This window comes from Alligator mississippiensis, chromosome 11 (genome assembly GCF_030867095.1).
Source record: "Alligator mississippiensis isolate rAllMis1 chromosome 11, rAllMis1, whole genome shotgun sequence".
Lineage (NCBI taxonomy): Eukaryota > Metazoa > Chordata > Crocodylia > Alligatoridae > Alligator > Alligator mississippiensis.
Window position 1 is genome coordinate 22866014 of NC_081834.1, and position 7668 is coordinate 22873681.

Consider the following 7668-nt stretch of genomic DNA (forward strand, 5'->3'; position numbering starts at 1 on the left):
TCTTCTATGACTGTCTTATCTCTGTGTCCAAAGGTGGCTGATGAGGCCTATCTGGGATCAACAGACTCTACTGAAGCTTGGACGTGTGTTTCCGTGTGGGGTGGGTGGCACTGGATTTTCTTCTAGACAGCCCAGGTGGGAAGGGAGGGAGGAGAAAAGTGTTTTGAAACTGGCTACAAATTCCTACTGAAGAGTTAAAATACCAGGGGACATCGATTGAATGACTTTGTGTCTAGGAGGAGTCTGCAGTCACACATGGATAAATGCAGCAATCTTTCAAGCCCCTGGCAGTCTTGATATCAAGCCCACAATCCCTCTTCACAAGCAGAAGGTTTCTGTTGTGCTCTGAGCCACAAAAAAAAAAATTAATTTCCAGAGCTCAAGAATGGATACTTATCCTTTTCCCAGCAGCAGTTTGCTTGTGGGGGAGGATGTGAATTGTTTCCTTCCATCCTGCCTTCCCTCCCACCTCCCTCCCAGCCCCATGTCCCATAGGGGGACCATTTTTAGAATCATAAAGTTGTAAAGGGAACTTGAGCCATTTGGTCCAACCCCCTTAGTGTTGCAAGTCAATACAGTATGGCAGCACACACCAAGTAGCAGGCTTTAGCTTGCATGTAGAATCGGTAGGCAGGCTTTGTAGTAAGTTGCTACACTTCAGCATGTAAGCCGGGGTCAGCAACCCCCGGCACACCACCACCAGCCCAGGCTCTAAGCAGCTGCTGCCAGCCGCGAAGCCAAGGCTGCTCCCAGCAGGCGGCTGGGAGGCTGCACGCCCTGCTGCAAGCAGGCCTGGGGCTCTGTGGGCTGGCTGCAGCTGAGAGGCTGCAAACAGCTGCTCCGGGCTCTGGCATGTCGGCACTCCCAAGGTAGACATTGTGGTTTTTTCAGCACTCCGGCCAAAAAATGATGCCTACCCCTTATGTGACCTATGAGACCATGTGACCCATCGTTCTATGCGCTTAGGGTGCTGGCACTGAGCCAGCATTTATGTTAGTAGAACTGCATACAAGACAGTGCTTTGGGTTTGTAACTTCTGCCAATAGGAGGGTTAGTAACACATCTGGTTAAATTGGAGCATTAATGGTTGGCTTTCTAAATGGAGATATTACTTCTGCTAGAATAAAGCTACAGAAGTTGGTAGGAAAGAAATAATAGCTCAGTGGAGGCTGAAAACTGTTCTAGTTTTAACAGGTAATTCAATTTTAGGTTTAACGGTTCTATAGAGCTACCACGTGGTAATTCAACTGAGTTTCACTTCACTGTCCGCATAGTAGCAGATGGAATCATAGAGCCTTATGTTGATACCCGTGTAAAATTTGCTTATATTTGTTTCTGTCCCATGAGCTAATCTGTTAACTAAAGGAAGTATGAAGTTTTTTATAAAGGGGATCTGATGTTGTAATGTTATCCCCTTTGTGATTCATACTATGCTAACAAGACGCATGGGGAAACTCCACACTTTCCCAAGAAGTTATAGTGAAACTGATTTGCAAGCAGCATATTGACTGCTTCCTTTTACGTAAAAACTCACTATTTTTTTAGATGTCTGTTTTTTTCTGAATGTGTAAAAAATCCGAGTCTGATTTCTTCCTGTCAGTTATGTTTTATGTATAAATTACCGTGAAAGTTCTGAAATTGCTGGGGGAAAGCTTAGAAAAATGTTAGCCAGCTTCTGGTCCATTTTATTTTCTTGGTGGGTATTTAAAGGAAAACAGGATTTTTCTCTGCTCATCTTTGGCAAGGGAATTAGTTGCAGTGATCAGGGGGAAGTAGTGAAGTTCAGGTAGGCAGACATGCAGATGTAGTGGATACGTGGGAATAGGAGTTGGAGTCAACAATGGCACCGAGACTACAGTATCCGATGAAGTGAACTTGGGTTCAGGAAAGCCTGTTAGTCTGTAAGGGACAGACATTACACATAAACTGGTTTAAGGGATCAGAAACTGGTTTAAACCTGTAACAGAACAGCTGTTCAGTGCACACAAACTAGTCTGAAAATGGCTGAAACTGGTTTGAGATAAACCTGGTTGAATATAATATCAGAGTTAACTGATTTGGGTCAAACTGGTTTATGTAATGTCTGTCCCAGACCCCTTGCTTGTTTCAGATAAACCAGACTCTGCCAGCATGCTCTCTGGGCTGGGTGGGGTCTTCTGCTTCACAGCAGGGCTGCCCCCTCCCCTCTGCTCCCTGGCTAGAGCTCAGCAGAGACTGCAGGCACAGCAGGGTTTGCCTGGCTTCCTCCTGCCCTCTGCCTCCCTAACTGCTTGCTGCTTAAACAGGAATTCCCCCCCCCTTCCCCCCGCCCATCTCCCACAGCATAGACCCCAGTCCCATGGACCCTAGGTATGTGGTATGCTAGCTAATGCTGAGGTGTCTGTGTGTGTCTCCAGTTTCACTGGGATAGGCAGACAGAAGAACAGTGTCCACTTAAGGCATTTTGGAGCTATTCAACAGGTCAGCTGATAAACTGTTTAAGAAGAGTTTTCAACTAATGGAGAGAGGCTATTGCTTTGCTGATGAGGTGATAAACACTATTATCATCCTCCCGCTGGCTTGTTTGCCTGTCAGTTTGCTGCAGACAATATAAAGAAGCAGGGAGAGAGATTGAAAAGCTTGGTATCATCAACCAATGCATGCACTGCAGACCCCCCTTCCCTTAGAGTGCTAGCATGGGACTGGGGTCTGACAACACTCCTACCCCTTGAGCAGCCAGCAGGAAAAAGCCTGGGATGGTGCAGGCAGACCTCCCCAATCCGAACGTCCTGCCAGGGCCTGGCCTCGCCCCCCTCAGCTCAGTACTGTACAAGGGAAGGGAGGGCTGCTCTAGCACCAGTGGCGATACATAGCGGGTGCACATACACCCCTGAGAACATTGGTGCACCCCCTGACAGCAGTGTTCCCCGCTTAGGTGATGGGTAGGGGTGGCCGGCGAGAGTGCTGGTGCTCCCCCTGAAATCACCGGCTGGGGGGTGGGGGCACCAGGAGAAGTAATCTCTGCTGTTCCCCTGTTGGCATTTCCGCATCTGCACGATTGGTCACTGACTGGCCACTGGAGAGGCAAGTGCCCCCCCCCCCCGCCTTGATTCTGGAGGCACCAGTCACCCATGTCTAGTGCCCCCCGGCTTCTAGCCTGAGCCACTGCAATCGTGCCTGAATTTCCTCAGTCAAGAGAGAATATCTGTCCAGTTTACAAACTGGTTCAGCCAAGCCAGGTTAGATTTTTTGAATGTCTGTCCCTAGCCTAAATGTACATATCTACTCTGCCTTCTGACCAAGATTACAGGCCAGATCCAAATAGGATCTGAGTCAGTGTAGCTTTGTATGAAGATGTTCATCTTCAAATGATCAAAGCCTGCCCCTTAGCTTGCCTGCACCTAGCTTGCTAACAAGGCTTTTTTAAACTACTTAATGACAGAAATTTGAACAAATTATACCTGTATGATCAAACTTGGTCCACAACAGTTTCTGCCCGCTGCATGTGAAGAAACTATATGCATTAATGAGCAAATTTCTTATACTGCCAAGCCATGTCTCTTGGTGGTGTAAATGACTATGGAAGCCTTGCAAGCAATAAGTAATGACAAAATAATTCCAGTAAACAAGCCATCGAGGCTTCTAACTTCCTTGATAGTCAACTCTGCAACATATAGAGCAGGCCAGCTATCCTCACGGCTGGTGTTATTGTGGCTAGCTGGATCAATCGTGCTGCATCATTGTATAGAAAACTTAAGTTGTTTGTTAACCCTTCCTCTCCCCCCCCCAGTATTCTGGAAATCAAGAAAAGTCTGAAGAACTAGTTTCACCAACATTTACAAACAGAGACATAGATAAATTTTACTAGCAGAGTTAATAATGAAATATAGATAAGACCATAAATGATCACACAGTACAGGTAAGGCATATATCAAGCAAATTATTAGAATTTATGAAGCGTGCATTTAGCTAAAGAAATAACTATCTTATTAATACTTGAAAAAAACCTAATCTTAAATCCTCCAAGTCCTGAAGTCTTAAAAAGCTTCTAGCAGGTAGTCACCCTGTTAAGGAAAAGGACTTCTTACCTATGTTTCAAAAACAAAGTTTTCAAGAAATACTTTTTAAGATGTACTAATTGGGTACACCTGCCAGTGGGCAGTTTGGCAAGAACCACAGTTCATGACTGAAGAGACAGGCTTTCAAATGCAAGACATTTGTCATCAGGTGATGTGCTTTCAAAAGCTTCTCTAACTTTTTCCCAACCATACGGTTAGCCCAATAAAAGATACCCCCACCTCAGAAATTGTTACTTCTTGTTGAACTCTGTAAACTGTTGTCACCTCTTATATTCTTGCCTGTTCATTTCCTTTGCTTCTTGTCTGATCCAAAATTTGGTTGAACAAATGCTATACCATATTTCCATTAAGCAGCTTGCAGCCTATTACAGTCTATATCAGGGGTGGTTGATCGGTGGCATGGGCAACCTTTCTGTGGCACATAGCAGATCAAGGAGGGGACAAGCAGCACAGTGCCTGAGTAGCAGATAAATGAGGTAATTCAGAAAAACTGCAGCTTTTTTCCTTTCTTATGTAAAGGTGTAGTTAAGTGACACTTTAAATATTGACATAATCATATAAGATTTAACACCCTGCTCGTGTCTATACTAGACTTTGTATCGTGGGTTAACAATTATCTCAATGCTCTAGCAGGGGTGGGCAAAATACAGCCCACAGGCTGTATCGGGCCTGCCAAGCCATTCTGTCTAGCCTGCAGGGCCCCTAAAAATTTACTAAATTAACATTTACTCACTCCCAGCTGCCTGTCAAAGCTGATAGGAGCCCAGGGCAGTAGGACCCAGAGGGAACCCCCAGCAGGCTTGCAGACTTGAGCAACTCAGCCCAACCTCACCCCCAGCCAAATGCCTGGTTTCCTGCTCCAGCACCACCTGGCTGTGGCCCCCAGCTGCATCCCCGAACCACAAAGCATGGGACCACGCTGGTACAGAGGGCAGAGGGGGAAGGGGGTGTGTGTGTGCAGGTGCGGGGGCAGTGTGTGTATATTCATAGGGTGAGTCCCACACGCACACCCCACCATAAACATGCACCCACACCTCCCCACACACTGCCATCCACAAACCACAGCCACCTTTCCCCCACATACTCACACCCACCTACATGCTCCCTCACTCCACATACCCACCCCCCACAATATACAAGAGTAAGACTTTATTTTAAGCTATTGTGCAATCACCTCTGTGCAGTACACAAATGCATGTAAATCAAGACAAAAATATTTTTTGAAATCAAATTAATGAATGGTGTAGTTGTTTGCTTTTTAGAATATAATTTGGTATTTTTCTGGATCAGAGATGGCAAAATCCCTCACTGAAAGGAGAACTTCTGGGGGCAAGGGGAGGGACTTCTGGTGGCAAAGGTCAGGGGCAGGACTTCCGGTCACAAGATGGCGAACAGGGAGTGGGGCACCTGTCAAGGAGCAAGGCTACCCATGCGGCCCTCAACAGCTTGCCAAAACTCGGTAAGCAGCCCTCCACCCAAAATAATTGCCTGCCCCTGGCATAGCTACTCTCCCTCTTCCCCCTGCTGATCCCGCAAAGGATTTTGTCCACACTGGACTTCTACAACTCTATTTTAGAACTAATTACCTTCAGGTACTTACGTCTTGAGGTGCAGGTCTACATGAGAGCTGGTTACTATGTAGACTAAGATATGCATTTGGCATCCCTCATGAGAAGCAGGGTAAACTGAGTGCATGGGTCTATCTATTCTCTAACTAAACCAATGTTGGCACCCGAGTCAGCTTGTTTGCAAGTACTGTGGGCACCTCCTGTCTTTGTGCAAGATACCTCAGGCCAGTCTCAGAGTGACATGAGCTACCTTGTACTTAGTAGGCATCCAAATGGGGAATCGGTGTGGAGTTGCTAGTACAGCAGACCCCTGTTTTACGCATATTCGAGTTACCCGAGTCTCACGTTTACGCAAATTAATATTAATACCCAAGCAGAAAAATACATCCCGAGATGCAGGTCTTTTGGATATATACGCGAGATGCGCAGACTGAGTCAAATGGAGTCATGTGCAGCTTGGGTTCCCAAGCAGGATTCTGGAGGCTCACTCAGCCTCAGTGTTGCCGTTGTGTTCAAGATGAATGCTTCTAATAGTGATTCTACAAGTGCTTCTGCCTCTACAAGGAAAAGAAAAGCTGTAACTTTGGAAGAAAAACTTTAAGTTGTGAAGAGATACAAAAGAGGTGAGAAGACAAAGGAAATTAGGTGTGATACAGGGCTCAGTGAGTCAACTCTCCCTACCGCTAGGGACAATGTGAAGAAAATTAAGGAGCCCTATAAGAGCGCTACATGTTTATCTACTGCCCGTGTTTCATTAATAAGGTTGGCTATCATGGAGAAAATGGAACGAAATGAATTGAGCACCAGAATCAAGAACACGCGTTGCTTTCGACCCAGGTGATTCAAACAAAGGCATGCAGCATTTATGAAGTGTTAAAACATGATGATCCTGAAGCCAAGCCATTTAATGCAAGTGCCGGATGGTTTGATAGATTTGATAGCACACCATGGATTTCACAATCTCAAACTGATGGGCAAAGCAGCAGCTGCTGATAAAAGTGCTGCAGACAAATTTCCTTCAATCCTACAGGCTGCCATTGAGGGAAGCTACAATCTGAGGCAAGTTTTCAACTTGGACGAAACCGGACTCTTTTGGAAACAGATACCAAGTCGAACGTGTATTTTAGTCGAGGAGAAAACCGCCCCAGGGTTCAAGGCCACGAAGAATTGCTGCATACTGCTGCTTGGAGCGAACACAGCTAGTGACTTCAGGCTCAAAACCGTTGATGATTTACCACACCGAAAACCCTCGGGCGCTTAAGGGTTATGCAAAGGGATACCTGCCTGTTTGTTGAAGAGCCAACCGGAAAGGATGGGTTACTGGATCGTTATTTGAAGATTATTTTTCCAGTCTGCTGCATTTGGAATTGAGGGCTTACTGTGAAAGGCAAAATCTGCCTTTCAAAATTATACTGTTTCTTGATAATGCTCCAGGACACCCCCCCCCCCCCCAGCCTTGGCGACCTCAGTGAGAACATTAAGGTGCTGTTCTTGCCACCGAACACAACGTTGCTCATCCAGCCCATGGATCAGGGTGTTATTCGAGTTTCAAGAGCTGTTGTCTACGGAGGACCTTCAAGAAGCTTATCAATGAGACAGAGTCAAAGAAAAAGACAAACGTTAAAGCATTTTGGAAGAAATTTAACATCAAGATGGCCATAGACATCATCAGAGACACCTGGAATGATATTATGCAGCAGTGCTTTGATGGTGTCTGGAAAAACATCTGGCCTGCTGTTGTGAATGATTTCCGAGGCTTTGCTGCTGACAAATTTATCAGTGATGCAAGGCACGAGATTGTTGAGATGGCTAAGAGTGTGGGTTTTGAGCAGGTCATCGAGGAAAATGTGGCTGAGCTGCTCAGTTCCCATAGGGAGGAACTCTCAAACGAGGATCTTCTTGAGCTGGATAGGGAGCACTATGAAGAGGAAGAGCCCATGGAAGAAAATGAAAGGCCCTCTCCCACAAGTTCTCACAATGAAAGACATGGCTGATGCATTCAAACTTTTGGATGGTTACCTAGCCGCCTTTGATGAAATGGG